The sequence below is a fragment of the Macaca fascicularis genome, chromosome X (assembly GCF_037993035.2).
Source record: "Macaca fascicularis isolate 582-1 chromosome X, T2T-MFA8v1.1".
In the NCBI taxonomy this organism is placed as follows: domain Eukaryota; kingdom Metazoa; phylum Chordata; class Mammalia; order Primates; family Cercopithecidae; genus Macaca; species Macaca fascicularis.
The window spans coordinates 135,313,936-135,340,545 of NC_088395.1; the positions used below are offsets into that span (position 1 = coordinate 135,313,936).

The 26,610-nt window shown below is 43.1% G+C and overlaps 1 long non-coding RNA gene and 1 pseudogene across 3 annotated transcripts in view; both read right to left on the bottom strand.

The window, feature by feature from the left end:
• Positions 1-26,610, bottom strand: part of LOC141409381 (uncharacterized) — a 124,499-nt gene that overhangs the window by 69,219 nt on the left and 28,670 nt on the right. The gene's annotated exons all lie outside the window — the stretch shown is intronic.
• LOC141409380 (tight junction-associated protein 1 pseudogene) lies at positions 14,841-16,690 on the bottom strand (annotated as a pseudogene).

Consider the following 26,610-nt stretch of genomic DNA (forward strand, 5'->3'; position numbering starts at 1 on the left):
AACTGAGTGGGAAGAAAACCATCTCTTCTTTCTTCCTGTCTACCTTTTGTCATCTCCTACGTTGGTATTATTCTGTCCTCTCTCTAGGCTCATGGTCTGGCAATGGGCTTTGCAGGAGACAGTAAGGTAACATGGAGGTCCTCACAAATTGGAAATAACTCAATACCTCATCCTGCCCTCTGCCCAAAGGTTACTGGATGGGTAAAGTGAGATTTTAAAACTTGGCTTATTTTCTCCCGAAACATGACCAATAACTAGGGAATCCTCTCAACCACTTCTTCCAAAAGAAAAAATTACAATGAAGGGGGAAAATGGGCTTTGGGAGTAGTAAAATGCTAAACACAACTTCTAAATTTAGAAGCAATAGACTTCCCTAAATTCTCCCTAAACTGACCAGCCAATGTGCTCCTGCCTTTCTTATATCTAAAAGGTTCCTTCTAACACTGTTCCTACAAGATCTTTGGGACCAATAAGCACCTTGATTAGTTTTGGGCTGTTATCAGATGTGGTCCCTTCCTATAGCCTTCATTTCCTAAGGTCCTGGGCTTTGGTATGTGGCTGTGACAGTTTTTTAAATATTATTATTGGCCAGGCATGGTGGCTCACGCCTGTAATCCCAGCACTTTGGGAGGCCAAGGCAGGCAGATCACCTGAGCCTAGGAGTTTAAGACCAGCCTGGCCAACATGGAAAAACCTGTCCCTACTAAAAATACAAATAAAAAACAAAATTAGCCAGGTGTGGTGGTGGGCACCTGTAGTCCCAGCTGCCGGAGAGGCTGAGGCAGAAAAATTACTTGAACTCAGGAAATGGAGGCTGCAGTGAGCCGAGATCACGCCACTGCACTCTAGCCTGGGTGACAGAGTGAGACTCCATCTCAAAATATATATATATATATAATTATATATATATGTATTATTGCTAATCTACAGGGTGGGAGTAGATTCATCCTGGCATTTCCCCCCTCCCTTCCATTTATTCAAACAAGTAGCTCTTTGCTTATTCTCAGGAGAGGTGTGTGGCAGAGTAAAAAACGTAACTAGCTGGCAAATCATTCTGGTTTTTAAGTTCCAAAAGCTGAAACACTTAGGAGAAGGGGATTCTCTGGTAAAAACAAAATGTCTTAGCCTGAACTATGAATGGAGACCATTTTCCCCAATTTGGGGGAAGTAAGATAGGAGAGAGGAGTGCTCTCTACCCTACTTCTTGACCCTGCCTGCATGGCAGCAACAAGATGCCAGTGAGTGAGATCCATGGGTCTGCAGAAAAGAGGAATCCAGAACTCCCAACTTTCTGGTTACAGGTGAGGAAACAGCAAGTCCTTACAAAAGAAAACGCAACACAGACCCCAAATGATGGATGAGAGAATGTTGGCTGAGTGCATACCTACTAAGACCTCATCCTCAGTCCTCACCTCCCCTCCGCTGCCTGGAAATCCTCTGTACCTGAACCCTTTTCAGTTCAGAAAGGCTTTGTCATTTCTGGTAAGAATCCACACTGTCAGTATAAGTTTGTAGTGAAAACTCCCTACTAGGACCTCAAAAATGTAGGTGTAGTCTTCTGTCTCTTAACTAGATGGACTGCCTATGGGTGTTTTTTTCAGTCCAAAGGACAAGAAGAGACAAATATTCCACATTTCAGACAGGAAGTACCAAAAAAGCAGAGACAAACCACGAGACATAGACAAAATCTGTACATTGCAAGACTCTTTCTAATCTTAATGTGTCGGTTCATTTTAAATTTCCTATTTGGTATAAAATATTCATTTTTGAATTTTGTTTTTTAAAATATGTATAATTTATGTTGGAATCTAGTATTGAGTAGCTTTTAAATTCTAAAAGATTAGTGAAAAGCACATTGTTTAAGAAAATAGGAAATGTTTTCAGTTTACCTTAATCTTAAAGAATGCGGCTGGACGCAGTGGCTCACGCCTGTAATCCCAGCACTTTGGGAGGCTGAGGCGGGCAGATCACAAGGTCAGGAGTTCGAGACTATCCTGGCCGACATGGTGAAACCCCGTCTCTACTAAAAATACAAAAATTAGCCAGGCTTGTTGGCACGTGCCTGTAGTCCCAGCTACTCAGGAGGCTGAGGCAGGAGAATCGGAGGATCTCTTGAACCCAGGAGGTGGAGGCTGCAGTGAACTAAGATCGTGCCACTGCACTCCAGCCTAGGCGACAGAGCGAGACTCTGCCTAAAAAAAAGAAAAAAAAAAAAAAAGCAATGTCGTGCAGTACCTACAGAAAGCAAAATTGGGAACGAGGGCATAATTAATCTGATGCAAGGATCAGATTTCTGCACTGAAATAAACTACTCAAAGCTTTATGTAAATGAAACATAAACCATGGAATCTCAGTAGAAATTGCTATAATTCTAAAAATGTACTCTTTTATAAATTGTAGAAGAAATAGATAATCTGGGAATGTTTCAAATCTACAGAAAAAATCAACTTAAAGCTTCTGGAAAAAGTTTAAAGATGTATTTTTTCAGGAATTACTATATTTTAATATAATCTGGTTCTATTTTCTTACATTTTTAATTGGTTTCTAGCAGTTTGAGTTCATACAGCAATAAAGTATTTATCCAGAAGCCTCCAAGAAACTGAAATTCTATAATGGGAATGTATACAATTAAAAGAAAGATACTGGTACATATATGCAAAGTAAAATTAGAGTGGTGAGCCAGGAATCAAAAGAGGGTTTGGGGGTAAAACCTTCAGAACTTATATTTATAAGTACTGTTTTTTTTAATTATATGGAATTCAAGGTATCATCTTGATTTCCAGCAGGAAAATTAAAGACTATGAATATCACTGCATTAAAATAATACTAATTAGAAAAATCATGTCATAAATTGCAAACTTTGGTTATCAGTACATAGTGTGATATATATAGTTTTTAAGGAAGCATTGCAATGTTATGAAAAAGAGAAGAACATGTAGCTCAGAAAATAAATCAAGAAGTTAGGAAGTTTTAAGATAAATACAGAATTCAGTAGAGTTCAACTGAATATGTGAAAATGTGAGGTTCTAATGTTACTAGAAATTAAATAATGAGAGTCAGAATTATTCAGTCAAAACTCATATACACGAACCTTGTACCATTATATATGAAACAGAATCTTGAAAACAGCATCTGAATCTTTACTGCCAGAGATTTAGGTGTGGAGGCTGACTGGATTTTCATTCACGACCCTGATGGAACATCCTGAACCCTATTTACGTTGTTTTAAGAGTGATTCTATAACCTCAAGAGGTGAAGAAGTCAGTGATTTAGCTCATTCCCCTGGGTTATATTAAACAGAACCTTGAAAACTGAGCATCTGAATCTTTTTATCATCTCTATGTAGAGAGGTAAGGGGACTCCCCCATTTTCTTTAATTCCTACCTCCACCAGGAAAAGCCTTCACTTTCTGAAAACTAAGAAATATCAACTACTGGCTGGGCATGGTGGCTCATGCCTGTAATCCCAGCACTTTGGGAGGACGAGGCGGGTGGATCACCTGAGGTCAGGAGTTCGAGACCAGTCTGGTCAACATGGTGAAACCCTGTCTCTACCAAAAATATAAAAATTAGCCAGGCGTGGTGGCACACACCTGTAATCCCAGCTACTTGGGAGGCTGAGGCAGGAGAATTTCTTGAACCCAGGAGGTAGAGGTTGCAGTAAGCCGAGATTGTGCCACCGCACTCCAGCCTGGGTGACAGAGTGAGACTCCCTCTCAAAAAAAGAAAAAAAAAGAAATATCAACTACTAAAAGACAAGGCCTTCAAATTGAAAGCAAACAAATAACTGAATGAAAATATCAAATACTTATTTAACCATACAGAATGAGGAGTTATGGATGATTCGGATAAAGAAAGGTGACTGTACATTCTTAGTGGGATGCAGCTAAGAACAAAAAGAACTGTATAGAAAATCTTGAACTTTACTTTGTAGGTTTATTGTTTAATATTATATTGTTATTTTGAAACTATTCTTTTTTTAACCAGATTAAGAAAATAAGTAACTATATTTACTGTGTTCAAAATCAAAACATTAGGAAGGAATTCTGTACCATAAGAGATAAATGTAAAATAACAATATGAAAAGAGAAAAATCACAAACCTTTTCTAGCTCTGTTCATTGAAATGAGCCAAGAGCAATGATAACCACACAGTGCCCCCTTAGCATTCAGATTCTGGTCTCTGATACTATTCTTTCACTAAAAGGAACCATGACTCCTTCAAACATGACTGATTCCATGTCTGGGGCAGAAAGGCACAAGGGGAGCCAGGAAAATAGGATTGTACCAGAAAGCAACAAAACTTTCAATGAGTATTGGCTCATGTTATAAAGAATGGAGCAAAAGTTTTTGAAGTCTTCAGCATTAAAAAGAAAATAATTACTATAGGTGACTGAAATACAGTAAGTCTATGAAAAACCATGCTTCCATAATGATACACAAAAAGAAACCATAACAGATGATTTCAAGAGTAGGTGAATAGAACAGAATGGCCAGGCACAGTGGCTCACGCCCGTAATCCCACCAGTTTGGGAGACCGAGGCAGGTGGATCACCTGAGGTCAGGAGTTCAAGACCAGCCTGGCCGACATGGTGAAACCCTGTCTCTACTAAAAATATAAAAACTAGCCAGGCGTGGTGGTGGACGCCTGTAATCCCAGCTACTTGGGAGGCTGAGGCAGGAAAATTTCTTGAACCCAGGAAACGGAGGTTGCAGTGAGCCGACACAGTGCTACTGCACTCCAGCCTCGGCGACAGAGTGAGACTCTGTCTCAATTAAAAAAAAAAAAAAAAAAAAAAAAAAAAAAAAAAAAAAAGAACAGAATGCATTTCTATGGAGTTTTATTTCTCATTCATGAGGCATTATTGATTATTGTATCAATACAGAATATAGAAACTAGTAAATACATCAGTTGAAGGGCATTTTCTGATGCCAGGGGAATATCAGAATGGCCAATAAACTGCAATCTCAAGTCAGACAAAGAGAAATGAAATATCTGGAATTCAATTGTATATAAACGTAAGTATCCTTAAGATATGTATGGCCCTAAGAATATGAATCAACAGGAAAGGTATTAACATATCTCAAGAAACCATCAACTTCTACGTTCTTTGAGGAGAATTACATTACAATATCATAAGATTTTATCAACTCGGATGGAAACTACAGACTTATTATGTAATGTAATAACATTATCCCAGGGAAATGGGCTAAGTCACTGATCACTTACCTCTTAAGGTTATGGAATCACTCTTAAAACAACATAAATGGGGTTCAGGAGGTCCTATTAGGGTCATGAATGAGAATCCAGTTGGCCTCCATGCCTAAATCTTTGGCAGCAAATATCTTCATTGATTTGGTATGATAATTTTTCCCTAGGTGGGATAACACAGAATTAGGTATAGAGATGTTTAAAAGAAGTAAACTAATGTATTTATATGTTTGTGTTAAGAAGGAAGCTCTGTATATCTGATTATATATTCATGATACATGAGAGATTTCACCTTGTGACAGCCATGTAAATATAATTTGAAATGTGTAATTAATTAACAGTTATGATTTCAAAGTACAATCTTATTAAATTTTCAGTACTGAAACATCTAAGACCTTTAGGCATCTTATTTTTATAGATTTAATTTTTTAAAAGTATTTAGTTCCCAGGCAGATTTGCTTATCAGACCACTAAAATATTAAAAAGGGCCACGCTCAAGGTGGGGCAGCTGCTAATGCTGCTTTTTGCACAGATACATGGACTGTCAGCCCTCTATCCTGTCCTCAGATCCTATCTGCCCCATCCCCACAATGGGACTTCACCAAAAGGAACACTGCTTGGACAGTGTTCACTGCTGACAGTTCCTCAGCAGCCTGCCTTTCCTATCCTGTTTACCATATCCTGCCAGGAATCTTGTGACCTCTGAGTCCTTCCTCCCATCTTAGTCCAAGCCTCCCCCCATAGGGTACCCATAAGTAAAGGGCGGTAGATGATGGAATAAATAAAAAATACCAAATTTATACTGGGATTTTCCAATATAGCCTCTCTCAGTATATGTCAGCTACTCTTTGTGCTACTTGTAATGCAGGAAAATTGCAACAAATGTGACATAGGACACAACTGGAGTTGAAGGCCCTTTACCTGCAAATTGATTTTATTGACTGTTTGCAGGTAGTGGGATACTCCCATGTCTGAGTAGTAATGTGCCTTTTTTTTTTTTTTTTTTTTTTCTGGATGGCCCAAGGCTTTCCTCTGCAATAGGAGGATAGTGCTATTACTGATTTTTTTTTTTTTTTTTTAATGCTTCAGGAATACATTTTTTCACTGGAAAGTTCCTCTTAATATGAAATCAGACCAAGGCTTCTAGTTTATGGAACAAAATTTTCACCACCTATCTAAAGCTGTAAAAAACAAATTTCAGACACACACTCTTTACCACCCTCAAAACTCTTACAAAGTGGAAGCAAAGGCAAAATGTCCAATATTAAGCAAGGACTAAGTACATTCTGCCATGAAACAGGCCTTAATAAGAGGCCTAAAGCCCTTCAAATTTTGAATGTTTAAAAGAAGTAAACTTCCTGTGGGCTGCAAGTCACTGGACTGTGCACTAAACCCTCATGAGATTGTCCTCTAGCTAGTAGTCCAGCGATTGCCCTCAAATGTTGAAGGATACATTGCAGTCTTAAAGTCAAGAGCTAATGTCTACAGTTCCTTTCAGTATGTGTTCAGGCTACAGACCAACATGGGAATCCACACCAAGATATCCATGTCAGCCAGGGGACTAGGTCTATGCAGGAAATTCCAGAGAACGAACCACCTCAAACTCAGAAGTGCTGGATCCTTCAAAGTTCCCTGGACCCACCTACATACACAGCTGTGTGGACTCCAGACCACCCAACAGAAACATAAACCTAACTGCAAGCTTTTCCCCACCTATGAACCATAGAGCCAAGGATTCAAACCACAACCCCCACCAAAAACAGGGCAAATCTAACTCCTCAGCAAAATCCAGATACAAATTAAGATATTAAAGGCTAGATGAGAACCCTTAGGTTCGAAAGCCCTGTGTCATCTTTAGTCTAGAAGGAATAAGGGAGTCATTTTTGGCACCCATGATTCACTGAGGTAAAGACCACAATGAAGTCTCAATGAAGTGCATGGACAGATAACTCCAGGACTAATTATATGAACTGGGAACCAACTGAGCTAATACCAGCCAAGTCTTCTTACCAGTGCTCACCTTGCTTACTTTTGTAGTTTGCCATCATCTATCAGGAAGGTGTTTCTTTCCTGCATCCCACCATGTTCATCTCCCTGGAATGTCTCTTATGGTGATGATGAACAAGTGTAACCCTTGGCAAGGCATATTCATAGCCAAGTTCATGTACAGGTAAAAATGTGTGGACTCACAAATCCACAGAGGACGGACTATAAGAGGAAATTAGCTCCTATAATAAAAGACGTTGCATGTCAATGATTAGAAGAGAAAAAGTGTCAGCAAAATGAGAGATCCCTAATGTTTCATCAGACAAACACAGTGACCTCCTTTCCTTTTCAAATGAATGTTACCAGTGCCACTTTTAAATAACCTTTTGGAAGTTTGTTAACTAATGTCTATTTCTTGCACTTTGCTGAGTATCACTGGGTTTCACCTTTTCTAGCTGAAGATTACAAAACTACCCATCCCCCACTATCACAAGACAATTCTTGCAACAGGATCTTAGCTTATACTCATGTATAAAAGAGCCTGCAATTTTGACACAAGGATCTAGAGTGTAGTGTGCCCCAGCCTCTAGCTAGTGAATAGTTCTCTACATCTTTGGCATAATACACTTCTTATTAACAGTAAAGAATTAACACTTCTTATAAACAGTAAAGAATTAAAAATTCTGAGTCCCCACTCTTTTTTACCACAACAACTTTGAGAAAACTAAGAAAGCTACATTTTATGCACACCTGAGTTTGGGACTGAGATTTATTGTTGCCACAGGTGCATATGAACAGAATTTCTAAAGTTGGAAGCATGGGGCAATTCCTACTGGCGGCTTCTATGGGAACCAGGCTACCAAGTCTAAAGAAAGCAAGGTGAGAAAGGAGAGCCAAGACAGAAACCCAAGGGTGTCTGAAAACACAGATGCACACATAGCAAGGCACAGTGCAGGCAGTTAGAATGTAGGAGGAGCCTGAAAGATTTAATTCCCTGAGCCAATGAATACAGTACATTTTTAGCTGCTTTCTGCAGACCTGAGCAGGGAAGGCCTGAGACTTGGGATTGCTTTGGACATGCCTTTCAAATATCTGTTTAACATTAACAGGGGTGGGAAAACTGATTTTTTATTAATAAAACAGAGTCATTTAATAATTTACTTTCACTGTGAAGCTATTTTAACAGCATGTTTCCTGCTAGTCTTCATTCATGTTCTCCATTTTTCTTTTGCATATTTCTGAGCCAAACAATTTCCTGAGAGTCACACTAAAGGATTTTAAAGTTTAATTAATAAATCTTTTGCTGCTATTATCAGCACTATGCCATGCATTATTAGGTGTCAAAATTAGGTGTCAAAATTTCAACTGATTTGGACTGTAAAGTGAGTTTGTGGTAGTGTTGTTTGTTTGGTTTTTCTTTTTAATTTTCACTTGAGGATGTTGTCAGTTTTGGAAAGAGCAGAACCAATTTACACGTCACTAGTTCCGTGAAGTCATGTATGGAAACCTGAATAAACTGGCACGATATTGCTAGTTTATTCCAGTAATGTTTTAGGGCCCATCTAGATTGGCACTGTGGAAAGCCTTCCAGCTGGCTGCCTCTTAATTGGCTCACTGGATGACTGGCCCGGGTGGGGGAAGAATGCTCCATGAGGTTAAGGGTATTGCTGAGGAGTGGCCACATCTCCCAGATTGACCTTAAGAAAAAAAAAAAAAAAAAAAAAAACACTAATTTTTCCGGCATATTTCTGCAGTAGGAGGCAAGTGTCCATGACTGCTCCTGTAACTCGTGCTTGTCTCAGTGGACCACATACTGGAGTTGACAGTGGCATTACCATATGCTCAGCAACTCCCTAAATCTGCATTCTTGCCCCTATACATGTAGTGGTACTTCGTGAGAGGAGGAGATGGAGTCACTCAGGCATGGGAGTGAAGGGCAGGCTTGCCACAGAAGAGAGGAGGGATAGAATGCAGTGGGTGTGCATAGAGGAAGCGGGTTACAGTAGATAGGAGGACTTAGCTCCAAAAGCAAATTCATTCCACCTGATCCATTTAATCTAGGCACTAATTGTAACTTTCACCTGTCCTCTGTCATTTTTCAGTGATACTTTGGCATTCTCAGCAAGGAGAGGGGCATGAGCAGAAGCTGCTGCCTAGTTCCTATTCCCACCCAGCTCCTTAGTGATGATATTGTCTGAATCCCTCCACCCAATTCTTTCACAGCGTGGAAATAATCTCAAGTCTCTAAGGGAAATGAAAATCAGATCACTCTCTGGAAAAGTTCAGGAGTTTTGTATAAAGGCCAGGGAATGGGGCATTAATCCTAGGTGGTTAAATGAACTGTTAAAACAAATTGGGTTTTTGGGCTTATTATTGGCCTAGACCAAGACACAGTACTTAGTACTTGGGGATAGGAAATATATATATGTGAAAAATGAAACAAGGTCATATGCTAGAAGTTGTAAGAAACTCCCTCATGGATACTTTTGTCTTATGTATGTGGTCCCCAAGACAAATAAAGAAGAGATGATTCTAAAGAGGGAAGGGAGGGTGATTTGAATCTTCTAATTCAGTGTTCTCGACCAGGAATGATCTTATCCCCTTTGGGACATTTGGCAATGTCTAGAGATGTTGTTGGTTGTCACAACTGGGGGCTGCCACTGGCACCCAGTGAAGAGGGGCCACTAGCCTTAGCACTCTACAATGCACAGGACAGCCCCCACCACAAGGAATTATTTGGCGCAAAATGTCAATAGTGTTGAAGCTGACAAACCCTGAACTAGAGCAATGGTTCTCACACTTCAGTGGGCATGAGAATCACCTACAGGATTTCTTAAAAACAGTGCTGGGGCTGGGCACGGTGGCTCACGCCTGTAATCCCAGCACTTTGGGAGGTTGAGGTGGGCGGATCACCAGGTCAGGAGTTCGAGACCAGCCTGATCAACATGGTGAAACCTTGTCTCTGCTAAAAACATGAAAAATTAGCCGGGCGTGGTGGTGCACGCCTGTAATCCCAGCTACTCAGGAGGCTGACGCAGGAGAATCACTTGAACACAGGATGTGGAGGGCAGGAGAATCACTTGAACACAGGATGTGGAGGTTGCAGTGAGCCAAGATCATGCCACTGCACTCCAGCCTGGGCGACAGAGTGAGACTCCATCAAAAAAAAAAAAAAGTGCTGGATCCCACTCCACTTTCCAATTCAGTAGATAGGTGTGGAGTCAGAATCTGCATTTCTAACAAGTTCCCAGGTGACACTGAGGCTGATGTTCTGAGGAGCATATTTTTGAGAACCCCTGCCCTAGTTCTTCCCCCCAGTTGCCCTTTAAATTATCCCCCTGCTTGAGAATGTGGTTACACCGACCTTAGCCTGGAGCGTTGATGCTATCAACGCTCACAAAGGAGAAAGCAAGAAGCTCCCTTTTAAGCAAGGAGACTTCCCAGAGACTTAATTAAAGTTTGGGAAAGTATCCCAGGAGGTGGGGGTGGGAGGGGGTCAATAAAATTGATCCAAATAAATTCCTTGCACATACAAAATAAAACTCACATGCACAAAAAGAAATTTGATCAATAAATTAGTAAATTCAGAGTGAGGAGGGAGTAATTAACAGGCCCATTTAAAGTGCGGAATACATTAAATACAGAATGAGTGACTCCACTGGGACCACTGAAGCAGGAAACACCGATGCGTTTGAGAGGCCTGGAAGATTGGAAACATATTTCAACAAGGAGAAAAGAGGAGACAGAATGGAGAGCCCAGAATGATGAAGATGCTGGGTGGGGGTGGGGGTGGGGGTGGGGGCGGAGGAGGAGGAGGGATATGTATCAGAGCCTTGGGAACCTTGGATTTTGAAATCCTACAAAGTTTAACAAAATTGCAGCTTTGCTCTGGTGTATCTCCCGGGCATAGGAAACTTTTAAGTAACCTGCTGCAAGAGCTATTCAAGCCACACCTGGTCCCGAGGAGTTACTATGTCGAGTCTCTTTATATTGGAGTAAACGAAAGGTTTAATCCCAATTGGAGCACAGCAAAACCTTATTCATTGAGAACAATCCCAGGGTTATCTTGGACACCTTGCCAATCTACAAGATCCCCTGCCAGAAAAGCTGAGGCAAAGCGGACTCCACTACCAGTTTAAGCCAGAGTGGAGGACCACGTAGCCCATGGTAGAGGGAAGTAAAGTTCTGAGGCAATTCACTATTGAAGGCAAATAAATAGCTGTCCTATATAGACACTCACATACTAAACATTTTCCCCAAAAGGTGGGACATGAAGGAAACCAAATGTATGACTCATGGCAGAGCCATAATTGTATAAATTGCTAAGATAATCCAAGTTACACCTAACTTTTAGGTTCTCAATAAATGTTAGATAGCTTGCTTTGAGCTTGATTTCAGGGTCCAGTTCCCCATTTCACCCCCAAAGGAGTCCTGTTGGCAACTTGGCAATGGAAAACTAAATTGGATCAGCAGTGAACACGAATCATTGTAATAATTCCTTTATATGTGGCGGAGAACAACATCTTGGCCAATAACTGCATCAACAAGAAGCAGAAGTCTTCTCTGCCTCTGTCATACCCCCTGAGACTTACATGAAATTTAAGTACTAGTTTATCATATAATGATGTTCAGTCTAGTTCCACGCATTTCACTCCGGATTTGTGAAGGGCTGGGAGGTGATTTTCGCTTTCAATGGAGACGTGGTCCCCTGAGACCATTAAGAAGACTCTTTCCAAGCCTGGGAAACATAACTCTGGTATTGAGGGAGGAGCCCACAGTGCAATTCAGAAGACATTAAAGCAGGTGTCTTCAAATATCTCTGAGCCTCATTTTCCTCACAGGTATATTAGGACCCAGCTTAGCCTTAGTGAAGCAGGTGAGAGGTTGCTATGTTTAAAGCTGCTTCCTCTGTTTTTTAATTTCCCTCTGCCATTTTCAATCAGGACTTCCTCACTAGCCGGATGGGAAAGTTTGCAGAGCCAAACCTGCAGCAGATTCCCTCAGGCGATGTTTTAGTTCTAGTGCTTCCCCAGGCTTTAGGCATAAAAGCGCCTCCCAGGGTGAGGTGACTTGCCACACATTTGGCTGACACCTGCCTATGAAGAGAGACGTCTGAAACCACTTTCCCAGAGCAGCCCTGAAGCAGTCAAGTCAGTGAAGTCTTTAGCAGGCTTTCTTCCTAGTCAGACACAGATCCCGATGCACAGCCTGAGGATGAATTCTTAGTCTAGTAAGCACTTCCAACCTGCTGGTCAAGCCTTTGCTGTCACCACGTGTGGCTTACATACCTCTCAAAATGTGAGGTCAATTAAAAGGCATAAAGCTGCAAAGTCCCAGACTCTAAGAGGGAGCAGGCCATGCAGTCTAAACTCCGTTTGGACTGCAGCATCCTAGATAAAGAGGCATCCCACCTTGGAATGTTATGCCCAGACCGTTTATTCCCCGAAGAAGACCACCAGAGTCCAGAGTCAAAGCTAAGCAGCAAGGATCTTTATTACAGGTTCGAACCTGGAACTCTCCCTCACTCGTGAAATGAGACGGGCAGGAGAGCTCCCCCACTGAGCTCCGAGCAGTGTTATATAGTCTAAGAAAAGTGGGCATAGAGTTATTATACAAATCAGATATATGATTGGCTAGTGTTTGAACAAGGCGATTTGGCTAACTATGATTGGTTCCCGCCATTTCTGATATTTTGGTTCAAACTTTGAGGCGGGAGAGGTTTATGGCAGCAAGAGTTTATCTTACTTAAACACGTCTTGTGACCTTGCCTCAGAACTTACAAAATCTCTGGTATGTGCAAAACAAACTCTCTGGTACGTGCAGAAAACCAGGTACTCACAGAACTTACGAAATCTCTGGTATGTGCAAAGATTAGAGAGCAGAACAAGGGTGTAGCGGGTGGGGGGCGGGTACACATCTATCTTTGTGTCCTTTCAGGAACACCTCTACTGGGAGGAAGCTCAGCACCCCACGAGGCAGCCTCTTCCACTATTGAACAGATCTAATAATTAAAAGCCCATCCTTTTACCCAGTCTCCATCTGCCTCCCAATGTTTCCTGTGGAGCTACATGGAATATGTCTGCTGATCCTGCTACCTGATGTTGTTTCCATTGTGTACTGTGTCTTAGCAATTATACTAGATGGTTTGTGAGGGCATGGACCATGTCTCCTGCTTCTTATGCATCACTATAGTGCTGGTGACCAGCTCTAAAATTACTGGGTAGTGTTCTTAGTTGTGCTCAGTCTCTTCACTTGTAATCACTGTTTCTTCCCAACCCCACCCTGTCAAGCCTGAATTATATTGATTCTAACTTTACCCTTCAGCTCATACCAGGGCACTATCATCCAGGGGTAAAGTTCATGGGCATCCTTGAGAAATGCCCACAGTAATGAAAACAATCTGCTTGAACTCCACATGATTCTTCCAACATACATGTGCATGTGTGCACACACACACACCATCAGTCTTTGTACCTAGGTGAATGCAAACACAAATGAACTTTAAGGGCATCCTTGAAGGGGGAAACATTCCCCCTTCAAGAGGAAGTGAGAGCATATTAGACTTCTTGCCTTAAGGTATTACCAGCACAACCGCAGCCAAGCATCTCTCTCCCGGAGCCATTTGTATCTGTGAGTCAGGTAGAAAGTGCAGAACCGTGGATCCCACCCATGGGAGGCAACCTCCGCCTCCCGGGTTCAAGCGATTCTACTGCCTCAGACTCCTGAGTAGCTGGGATGACAGGCATGCACCACCACGCCCGGCTAATTTTTTTAACCAGTAAAATAGTTTGATTTTAAAATAGTCATCAAAGTGAAAATTTCGGCTGGGCGTGGTGGCTCAGGCCTGTAATCCCAGCACTTTGAGAGGCCGAGGTGGGCGGATCACTAGGTCAGGAGATGGAGACAATCCTGCCTAACACGGTGAAACCCCGTCTCTACTAAAAAAAAAAAAAAAATCAGCCAGGAGTGGTGGCGGGCGCCTGTAGTCCCAGCTACTCAGGAGGCTGAGGCAGGAGAATGGCGTGAACCTGGGAGGCGGCAGAGCTTGCGGTGAGCCAAGACCGCGCCACTGCACTCCAACCTGGGCCAAAGAGCAAGACTCCATCTCAAGAAAAAAAAAAAAAAAAGTAAAATTTCCCAAAGCTGGGAGTAACAGTCTAGAGCCAGTGTTGGGAGGAGGGGCCAGGCCTCACTCAGAGCCCAGCTTGAGACCCCTGAACCCCACCCTCCCTTCCAGAGGGAGGGAGGAAACAGCTGAGGAGAGCCCTGAGTCGGTCCTCTCCCTCATCCCTGAGGCCAGCTGTGCTGGGCCCCTTGCGGCTAACAACTCAAGCAGAGGATTGGGGAGAAGGGAAACAGGTAGGAAACAGAAATTAGAGGTTAATAACTCCAACAACATCCACCCCCAAAAAAACAAAATAACAAACTTGACTATGAAAGGACGATGGAAGATGAATACTGATAAACTCTTCAGCTCCCCAGAACAGCCCAGTCTGGGCTGGGTTGAGCTGATTGGAGGAAAATCTTGAGACCCAACTGCATGTTACCTCTGGAGAATAAATATTCTAAGAAAAGGGGAAAACCATGAGGCAAGCCTCTGTGGTCAAAGTCAACGCAGCTGACAGGCCTGGTGCGGCCCACCTCCTGACCCCACTCACACAGGGAACAGCTGTGCAGGTCTGGATAGAGAAGAGGTCAAGGGCTTGGACTGGGGACCCTGAGCTGCCAAGGTGTGGGGCTTCCTTGCAGTTCCCATGCAGCAATGGCAGGAAGGCCAGCAGAGGCCCTAGTAGAGCTCGTTGCCCTGCTCCTGAGCCTGGATCAGGCTGTCCTTGCATTGCAGGCAGTGAACCCCCATTCTTTTGGGGCTGCGCTGGGGGTAGCTGGAGCTGGGGAGTGGCCAGGTCCTGCCCTCAGTGTGGGAAGTGCCAGGACCCTCCTCTGCGACATTGTTAATGAGCAGCAGGCTCTGGCGCTCTTCCTCAGGGCTGATGGGCAAGTTCAGCTCTTCTTCCTCCTCCCTGGAAAAGCCAGTCAGGTTCCCTGGGAAGCAAAAGCCTACTCTCTTTGGTTCCGGGAGAAGGTGCCTGGACCACCTCATCTCTGTCAACAGGGCTATGGGCAAAATGGCGCTGCAGCTCAGGGAGGGCATCACATTCAAAGGCTGTACCCTGAGCCACAGCGGCAGGTGGCGGAGTATGGTCCACAAATGCCCACTGCCAGCTGGCCAGCAGGTCCTCTTCAGAGGTGACAGACCTGGCTGGGGCACAGAGTGTTGGGGGCACTGAGCTGGGCTGGTGGTTGGGTGAGGCCTAGGCTGAGGCAGGGGTGCTGGGCACTGGGCTGGGGTAGGCCCGCTCACTCCCCTCCTCCACCAGGCTCAGCGAAATGGCCTGGCGGGTAGCATAAGTGCAGTTGGGCAGGGGGCTGTTGCAGGGGATCCAAACCTTATCTTTGGAGAACTCTATGACCCTGCAGCCAGGATACAGTGGGTGTGGTGGAGATGGGGTGGGGTAGGGGCTCAGCTTCTCAAAGGCTGGCAGGGGCAGCTCTTCCTCCGGGGAGCCCCCAGCAGTACCCAGAGAGTGGCACTCCCCATTGGGTTGGGTGGTGGGACTGCCAGGAGCTGGGGGACTGGCTGGATTACCTGGGGCACCCTCACTGATGTCCACATGCACAAAGACATCTTCAGCCACGGGGAGCCCAGCGCTGCTTGACTGGGCTGAATTCAGCAGTAGAGACTCCGGATTCTGTAACACTCGGGCAATGACCAAAGTAGGCACCACAGCCGCTGGGGCTAGGCTGGGAGCAGGACCCGGGCTGGTGGCCTCTTGACCACTGCATAGTAGCTCACCACATCCTGTAGCTCACAGGGCAGATGGGAGAACTCGTAGTTTTGGAAGTGGGACTTGTTGCACTTGAGGAGCTGCACAGCCAGGTTGCAGTCCCCCTAGTTCCGCTCGTTGAGCTCCTCCAGCTTGTTGATAGTGTTCTTGGCATCCAAGCAGCTTGTTGGTCAGTTCCACGATGTCCCAGTTCAGCGTCTGCCTATCCTTCTTGATCAGTGTGTGCAGCTTGTCCTCCAACTCCTGGTTGGTCTGCTGGGAAGCCATGTAGCTGTTCGACAGCCTGCAGAACTTATCCTTAAACTTGTCCAGCTCCTCGTGGCTCTGGCCCAGCTCCAGCTCCAGGCAGTCCTGCCCAATTTCCAGCTCACATTCCAGCACCTCAGTGCATCTCGTGACCGAGGCCAGGCGCCGACGAAGCTCTTCATTATCCTGTTGCGAGAGCTTCATCCTTTCCAAGTCAGTCAGGGATTCCTCCTGCTCAAACCCGGATCCAGGAATTTCCAGTCGCAGCTCCCGATGCTCTGGTGGTGTCTTACGGTAGGGTTTCTTAGCAGGGGCTGCACTGGTCATTTTGGGAGATGACACCTCCTCCACCTGCATCTGTTTGTCGGCAGCTCTTTCTGTTCCACTGTCCGGGAGTTAGCCCCCAGCTCTCCACATCCCACGGCCCCTCCACTTCCTTTAGCCAACAGCTCTTTCTACGTTGCCAGCTGCGTTCAGGCCGCCATCTTGCTGTGGGGCAGGCCAGGTAATGGCCAGGGCTGTGGGAATCCCCACGCACTTGGCGCCTCGCGTCATCGGGGGCGGGGCCCCTTTGTAATTGTTAAACATATGTATGTTTTGTCTCCTCCTGTAGACTGCAGTCTCATTAAAGGCAGGGACTGTGATGGTTATACTTCTGCATTTACTTCAAGGCCTGGTATAAAAAGGGGCACACAGCCAGGGCTTAATTAAATAAACGTTTGGTTTAGAAACATCTAGAACTGAAGACTAGCAGTAAGTCAGGTAGACAGCTTAACCTAAGATCCTTGCATTATTAAGAGTTTTTTGAAACACTAATTGCAAAGCATGCATCATCATAGTGTGATGGAACCCCCTTGGCAAAAGATGCCCAAATCCTCTCTTCTTGCAAACCCAAGACACACAACCTGTTGCTCACTATGCTGTTTTTCACACACAAAGTTCCATCTGGGCACATCCTGGTGGTCCCTTGTCAGTGTGGCCCCTGTGAGCTGTGTCTCCAGCAGTGGGGATGGGTTTGGCTGAGCCATCCACAATCCTATACTTGGGACACAATATTTGTGAATATTACAGATGAGGCTAGAAGCATAGCTTGGAGAGAAATGCCCACCTTCACAAGAAACCTTGCAAAGTTCTCTTGAAGAATCGCCTGGTTTCTAACGGCCTTCCTATAGCAAGAAGGAAATGAACACATTGTGTAAGAGAGTTTTTGTATATGACTGGCATGATGGTGTGACAAGTCCTGGTAAGACTTTCTCAAGCATTATGAGCATGTGTGTACAGAACATGGCTCCCAAGGACATGAAGTAGGTGGGATAGGCAACGATCTGTGTACTGCGAACATGCCTCGAGGACTTTTGTACATCCTCTACCTGGTCTGGTCTCTTCCTCCCACCCCTCATTACTAGGTCCTTCTCAGTCTTCAGGCCTCAGCCTAAATGTCACCATCTCCAAGAGATCTATAAGGAAAGCTCCCTTACCATTATTCCTCATTTCTACTTGCTTTCACAGCATTTCCCATAATTTGTGATTTTAAAGATATATTTATTAACTCATTTTGTCTGTATCACCATACTTAGAGTTTAATAAACTCCAGTGAAGACAAGGCCATCCATGCCTGTTTCACCCACCTACTGTATCCCGCACAGGACTTGGCACAGTTAGTACTCCAAAAATTCTTGGAATAAAGTATTACAAGACCATGTGACAGAACGGAAAACACAAAGAATTTCAAGTCAGCTGAGCTGGGTTCCAGTTGCAGTGTGGTCATTTCCTAGCTGTGTGATGTCAGACAAATCACTTAACCTCTCTGAGCCTCATTTTTCTCATTCTTATCTGAATTAATATCACCTACCTCATAATGCTTCTGGAGGGGGAATAAAATAATTAATGAGAAAGTATTTGGTAGAGTCCTGAACAGACATGAATTATTTTGGTATTATGAAAGATGCCTGAAATAGTACCCCTGCTTTGTCTCTAGGATGTCCTAGAAGCACCTGAAAACTGTACCATCAGTCACATCTTTGGATTAATGCTATGGAAGACACACATTACATTGAAAACTATTGTGTACCTTTAATATGGGCATTTGACCTTATCATTCACCTGTTGTATTAGTCCAGTCTCACACTGCTATAAAGAAATATCCAAGTCTGGGTAATTTATAAAGGAAAGAGGTTTAATTGACTCAGTTCTGCATGGCTGGGGAGATCTCAGGAAACTTACAATCATGGCAGAAGGCAAAGGAGAAGCAGGCACCTTCTTCACAAAATAGCAGGAGAGAGATGGGAGAGTGCAGGAAAAAACTGCCTCTTTTAAAACCATCAGAGCTCGTGAGAATTCACTCACTGTCACAAGAACAGCATGGGGTAAACTACCCCCATAATCCAATCACTTCCCTCCCTTGACATGTGGGGATTACAGGTCCCTCCCTCAACACGTGGGGATTATAATTCAAGATTAGATTTGGGTGGGGGCACAGAGCCAAACCATATCAGCTGTCTTAGCATTGACTTAGCTGAGAGCAGGGCCCAGGCTAGGCGATTTCAGGAAAGGGGTGATGGAAAGAGAATCTTGAGATGCCTTAAGCTTACAAGACTTTGAGAGAGTAAATGCAGGCCAGAAGAGGGGCAACTACATGGTGGGGACGGGTGGGCGCCTGGTGAGGCCTAGGGGAAGTCAGAGTTGTTAGGCAGAGGGAAGACATAGAAAGGGAGGTGGAGGGGTCAGCTACAAACTTTCTCTACTTGGCGTGTGTGTATATCAGATACACTTAACTTTACAGAAACCATGTATGTGCATTGGAGAGAGGGGAGAAAAGCCAAAGAGCAGGAAACGGACACCAAGGGAGCTGTACTTAATCATAATAACCATTAGTATTGACTTTGGTGCCATCTTAAAGGAGCCATTTGTTATAAGAACCAACAGTCAAAACCCCAAGCCAGTCAGGCTTTGTCTTATGAGCTCTAAAAATAATGGTATTTTGCTGTTCATCTGTTTTAATTTTCCAAATTCAAATGCAATTTGAAATCAATTCAAAAATTGATTTCTTTCTTCTGAACAAAGAGACATTAAAAGGAGAAAGGAAGGAAGGAAGAAAAAAGGACAGACAGGCTAGGCTTTTTAGTGACTCACATAATAATACCCCAAAAGCAGGAGCCCAAAGCAGTAATTATTTCCCTACCTAAGAAGTATGAAAGGAAAATGGGTGAGAATTATGACCACACGAACAATATATAAAACCTCTCTAGAGCCGGGGCCAGCAAATCACTTACCTGCAGTTTCAACAACAACATATAAAAGCAGAAAGAAACATAGTTAAGGTCAATTGGCTTCTGGTTTTTAAAGTACCACCTCATTTTAATCAGCTCCCCATGCTATTCTGCGTCTCCAGCTGGAAAACCGGCCAAGAGAGATTAGAGTTGTTTGCTCTTTTTTAAGCAGCTTCAAAACAAAGTGGAAACAGTTGAGTGATCTTGCAGTTAAGACAGCTTGGAAAAGGTCAGCAGATTATTTTCCAGCCAGGCCTTTTGAGGGTATCTGCAGTTAGGTAGAGTCACCACAATTCAAGTTCTGGCACTCTACCTTACAAGATCTTGGTTCTGTCAATTTCCGTAGCCTCAGGGCACTGATACAATAGCAAAACTCACAATAAACAGATACAGACTGGACCTCCAAGTTATTCATACATGATGGTGGGATGAACCTATCCAACAACCAGAATACTTGGGCCCACTATTTAGTTCTTCAGGAAATAAACTGAACTCATAAAACAACTCTATAGAAGTGAAAATGAAGATGAACTGCATCCATATCAACCTAGGTTCAAGGATTCATGTAACTTAATTCTTTGGACCTTGGTTTTCTTACCTGTATAAAAGAGAATATTTACTACTTAGCATTGTTTTGCATGATATTTGAAATCACTTTCATGAGCTGAAGAGTATAGTACAAATGGAAGTGATTGTTTTTGGCAATAAGAAGGCAGTTTTGTGCACATAGAATCTGAGAAGGGGGAACTAGAGAGTTCTATGGGGAATTTTATACCACTCCACTAGATCCTCAAAAATTCCATACTGCACTACAGAGATCACCTTTCCAAGGACTCAGTCACCACACATAGTCTTTGTCCTTTGGACCCAGCTGGAGATGTTGAGAAATCTCAGATTTGTATCTAGCTTGTCTTTTTCAAAATTTCTTATTAGACTCCAACAGCTTCCATCATTCTGATATCTCATAAGCGTATGTGGAAATCAGTGATATTTCAGATATCTCCCATAAATTTCCTCTGAGATGGAGGCCTTCCTGGGGACTTTTCCCAACCTTGGCAGCTTACACCTTCATGCATCTAAGGGGTGCTGCTGCAAAAATTGCACTTACCTACACTGGGAAGATTCATGTGGCCTTTCATTTAAGGGGAATTCTTTTTCTTACCAGATCCACAAATTCTGTATGTGTCCCTCTGTTGAGAGCAACAAGGAATTCTCCCTCAGAGCCAGAAGAGGGAGAGGTGAAATTGAGGAGTGGCAGTGACCATACAGAAAGGATGGTTCTAGATCACTGGGGAGCTAATCACTTCTCTGGGCCAGTGAAACCCGGACAGGATTTGCTACAGGAAGAAGCAGGATGCCAGGAAACAAGAACACCCTGAGGCAAATATCAGAAGTCAGAGTGATAAACCCAACAGGGACTTCCCACTTTCCTTGGAATCAAATTTAAGCTTCCGATCATGGTCCATGAGACCCTGAGTGATCCGAACTCTGCCTGCTTCTTCATCTTCAAATTATGTACTCAACGCCTGCTCCATTCACACTGGCTTTCTTTCTGTTCCATAGACCTGCCCACTCATTCCAGGCTTAGAGACTTTGTACCTGCCATTACTTCCATCTGGGGTTCTCTTCTCCCATATTCTTGCCTGAATGAGTCCTTCCCATCACTCAGGTTTTAGCTCAAATGTCACCTCCTCAGAGAAACTTTCTTTGATGACCTTTCTACTAATGTTGCCCATTCCATCAGCCACTCTCTGTCCCATTGCCATGTTTTCTTTTCTTAATGTCACTCACCTGACATTATAGCACTTTTTTTTGTTTATTATCTGATCTCCTTCAATGAGAGATAGAACAAGGAACCACAATAGGTGAGATTAAGGAACTGTAAGTCAGAGCTTTTAATAGACTGTAAGGAGAGACAAATGCTGAAAGCCAGGGAAGAAATGTCTTCTCTTGTGCATGTGCATAAGCAGACCGGATCAATTTAAATGGACTGGGGTCAACGGGATGTAACCTGCATCAAATACCTACTATATAACAGCCACTTTTCATATATTATAATCACAGGTTTGCAAAAGATTGAACACCATGCTGATGGTTCCAAGGAATACTAATTCCCTGTTTCCTTATGTCCATGGAGGAGAGGGACAACTGCTCCAATACCTAGGAGGGAACTGAGCTAGAATTCTGCATTTGCTCCTCTCTACCACAGAATGGGCAAACTTAACCAGAAAGTAGAGTCACTTCATTGAAAGAATAATGTGGGTCTGTCTCTTTTCTTTCTAGCATTTTTCAGCTCCTGGTCTCCATTTTGTAAGACTATCTGAGTGAGGACTCTAAATTGCAAAAGAGGTCTTCCATTCTCCAACTTCTAAGACTACAGCTAATTTTAACTTGGGGTAGTCAGAAGTCTCACTTTATCTCATGCCTAAACCTTACCCTCTGGTCAATCTTTAACAGAGAATTTTGTCTTTTAGATATAAGCAGAGTGATGGTGGAGTGTGTGGACTTAGACCACTAGGGTTTTCATTCTGGCTTTGACACCTACTGTGTGACTGTCGATAAGTTGTTCAAGATTTCTGTCCCTTAATTTCCTCTTCTCTATATTGAAAATATTAATCATATTTACCTCATAGGTATAAAGATTAGGTAATATGATACAAATAAATATCTGGAAAACCATTAATAAATTTTAGTTATTGTTACTAATAAAAAAAAATAGTAAAGAGGAGACATTGATCTACATCTAATTACTTGTGTTTGTTCTCAATTGGTTAGAGCCAAGCAGGGTAGACAGGTAGACAGACTAGCCTCAAAAATCTTCAATATGGCCCAGAAAACTTAGTAAATAAACACAAAGAGTGTTATTTGTGGATCAAAGCATTATGTTAAGAGACCAAAGTTTGTGGTGAGCCTCACTAGCACTGGGGTTTGGAGCTTTAAATATGGCTTCATCTGGTTTCTCAGGCTTGGGTATGGGTCCATGATATGCAAGAAAAGACCTTTCTTTGGGGTGTCTGGGGCCTTACAGGGATTTAGCTTTGAACAGAGATAAAAGCGAGCTCCACAGTCAGGAGAAGCACTCTGGGGTATTTAGACTACAAAAGAAGTAGAATTTTTACGGGTTTAAGAATCCCATGGGAAGAGGGCAAAGTCCTTTTTTTTTTTTTTTTTTTTTTTTTTTTTTGAGACGGAGTCTCACTCTGTGGCCCAGGCTGGAGTGCAGTGGCTGGATCTCAGCTCATTGCAAGCTCCGCCTCCCGGGATCACGCCATTCTCCTGCCTCAGCCTCCCGAGTAGCTGGGACTACAGGCGCCCACCACCTCGCCCAGCTAGTTTTGTGGGTTTTTTTTAGTAGAGGCGGGGTTTCACCGTGTTAGCCAGGATGGTCTCGATCTCCTGACCTCGTGATCCACCCGTCTCGGCCTCCCAAAGTGCTGGGATTATAGGCTTGAGCCACCGCGCCGGCCGGCAAAGTCTTTCCTAGAGTTAGGTATGGCTTACCTGGAAACCAGAAGACCACTGAAGCTAGTGTAAGCATTAGCTGATCTCTAGTATACGAGATTAGGCAACAGATTCTTCTTTTTTTCTTGTTAGGGGGAAAACCCCTTGTTATATTTCTCAGCTAGGAATATAGTCTAAGGCTTTAAACCACAATAGCAGCTAGATTTCTTATGAGTTAAAGAGAAATAATGTAAAATTTGGGGGCTTTAAATAGTTAGTGTTGGGTGGCTTTATATCACGTGCCAAATTCTATCCTCCTTGATCTTGACTGAAACAGCATGTAGTACCAGGGAAGCCTTAGAGGGACAAATTTTGGATCTGTTTGGAAGGTCCACAGAATCCCAGGAGTCTCTTTTTCCACCCTCCATTCAAATTGCCTATTCAGGAGGATGAGGGCTTCTTGTTTTGTAATTAACAAAGATAAATGGTCTTTTTTTGATATGTTCTCCAAGAGCCCTACTATCATAGGTAGTGAGTGATGGCCAGTTACTCTAGCACTGCTTCTTCCTTGTTCTTCTACCTCTCCCATCTCTCTTCCCAGCCTTTGCCATCCACTTATTCTACTGACCCCAAACTGTGAATATTTCTCAAGTATTTGGTTTCATTTACTTGGCTATTTTCTGCCTTGTGCTCAGTAAGCTTAGCCACTCCCAAAGTTTTAGCTCTCTCCATCATGCAGATGACTCTCCTATTGGGTCCTACCTGCGCTGTTTCAGATCTGCATTCACACCTTCTACATGCAATAATGTGCTAGTAAGTGTTTAACAATTGGCTCATGACAGTGGGTGCAAGGCAGACTCTGATTTCTAGCTTTTGCCAATTTCCATGCTATCAATATTCCAACCATGGCCAATTTCAAGCTACCAATATGAGGTTGAAAATTGCACAATGTGCACAATTGGCTCTCACAAGCCAGAACAAGCCAGATCCCCACATCACTGTGGCTATAGGTAACCTCCACTTGGATGTCCTGCTGTCACCTCAAACTCCACACCTTCCAAGATTAGCATCTCTCCACAAACCTTCTCTTCCAAATTACTTTCTCTCTGTCCATGGTATCTGTTAGAAGGCCATTGCATTCCCCAGGCCTCCTGTTTTCCTGATGGAGTCACCACTAGGATAACATGCCTGGCTTTTCTGGAGCACCTCATTCCCTTTTCCTCAAGGTGTGACTTAGCTTACTAGTGAGGCTGATGAAGAAACTATACAACTCTGTTCCATCTGTCCAGAGGTCAGAAAACTTCAGCCTGTGAACCAATTCTAGCTCATCACCTGTTTTTGTAAATAAAGTTTTACTAGAACACAGCCATGCTTGTTCCATTACCAACTGTCTATGGTTGCTTTCACACCGCAGCATCGGGGGCAAGTAGTTGTGACAGAGATCAACCATATAGCTTGCAAAGCCTAAAATATTTACTATCTGGCTTTTTGCACTAAAAGTTGGCTGATCCCTGTTCTGCGGCTTTCTCTTTCACCTCTGCCTGCCCTGAAAGAGTGTTTTAGGTTGCTCTCAGCCATATGGGAATCTTACAGGATGACCTGTGCTCCTGGAAGGGGAGGCTACAGTTGTCCTGGTGTGCCAATTACTATATGGGGAAATCTGCATAATTCACAGGACACTAATAATCACATCTTGAACTTCATTTACTTACTGTCTCAATTCTCACTTGTTTCAGAACTCAGGAGAGGAACAAAGAGGTATTACTTATTTCTCCCTAAAACCCAACAATACTGCCTATTTTTTGATTTTTCAAGTTCAAAATCGTGACGTCCTCTTATATTCTTCGCCCTTTCATCCATGTTATCCTGGCATGTGTCCCTACAAAATATCCCTCAGATCTTGTTCTCATCCCAGCTTTTATCACCACACGTACCTGGACTACCTCAGTAGCCTCTTCCCACCCCTACTCCTACATCCTTAATTGATCTTTCTGCCTGTAGCCTTTCCTCAATCAACTAGCTCTGTAGTAGGCACTGGAGGTAGAGATGAGTAAGTAATTGTCCTACAAGGAATTTACATTCTTTTGAGGGAGAAAGGCAAAGGCAAATAAACAGGCAATTGTAGCACAGTGTGAGAAATACTAGGTACGGTATTGCCAGATCAGTCCTACTGTAATACCACTTTTATCATGCTGTTCCCCTGCATAAAAACTTATCATCCCACCTGCTGCCTGCTAACTAAAGCCTATTTCTGTACAAACAAGGGAAGAGAGATCGCTTCGGGGGTTTGGGGCTTTTTTGGGGGTTAGGGTAATTGCTGTTTCTTAGAACTTTAAATTCTTTTTGAGAACAGAGATACATGCGCTAATGGGAAGAATGTTTAAGTGTTGACTTTTACTAGGTGACAGCCAATTTGGGGCAATGCATACATTGTTATCTCTGGAGAAGGTACTCTAATATGGCTATGTATCATAAAAATGAGAAATAAAAATTACAGGGCAGCTTTCTATCCCAGTTTGGTCACTTTAATCAAAGTAACTCTCTGTACAAAACAATTTCAGAAGCTTAAGAAAGGGGGCACACATGAAAAAGACAATCCCAAAAGATTCAAGGGCCAAAAACTTCCATCCTACTGGGACCAGGCGGCAAGAATTGGAAAAGCAGCCTCACACAGATGCAGAGGTAAGATTTTTTGGACTCTTCACTGGGTTCTTCCATTAAAGGAAAGAACAAGGCTACTAGGTGACCACAGGCTGGATTACTAACCCTCTTGGGTAAACAGAGCGATAAATTGTGGTGCAGTAGTGACTTTGACCTATGACCTCAAAGGACAGCTCAAGGTTTTCTCTCCAATCTTTTAAGTCTAGGACACAGAAACTCCTGTTAAGGCTGAAAGTTAAAATGGCCTCTAAGAACCCAATCTGTCTACCTTGTCAGAAGGTGCAACTCCTAGTGGCGGAGTGAGGTTCTAATCTTAATTACGCAGAGACTTGAAAATTACTGTTAGTCAGGTACATCTCCACATTATTCCCTCTTCATCTTCTCAATTCCATCCCTTTCGGTGTTATTTCCCAGTACTGGAAATGTCTTCTCCCTCCTTCATCTCTAACCATCCAATCCTAGCACAATTCCACCTACCCAGATACCAGTGTACTTACAATCAATACTATGCAATTTAACATTTAATTGTTCTCTAATCCTTTCCTGATGCCTACAATAATCACTCCCAAGAATTAAGACATTAATGTTATTGTTAAGATGAAAATTATTTAGTTTATTGTAGGTGCTCAATAAACGCTTGACAAGTTAAATTACAAAGTTGGTACTTTGGAAAAAGATTAGGAAATTGTGCAAATGTGCTTCAATAACTAGGCCATTACCAGTAATTACAAACAAAACACCATTGTCTTACAATTTGGTGGTTTGTAGACCATGGATTTTAGTCAGACAACCTGGATTCAAATCCCAGTTCCACTACTTGCTAGCTGTGTGAACTTAGAAAGTCACTTAACCACTCTGGGCCTTGGCTTATTCATCTGTATAATGGGTGTAAGAAGAACTATCAACCTCATAGGTTATTGAGAGGATTTAATACATATGTATACATTATTT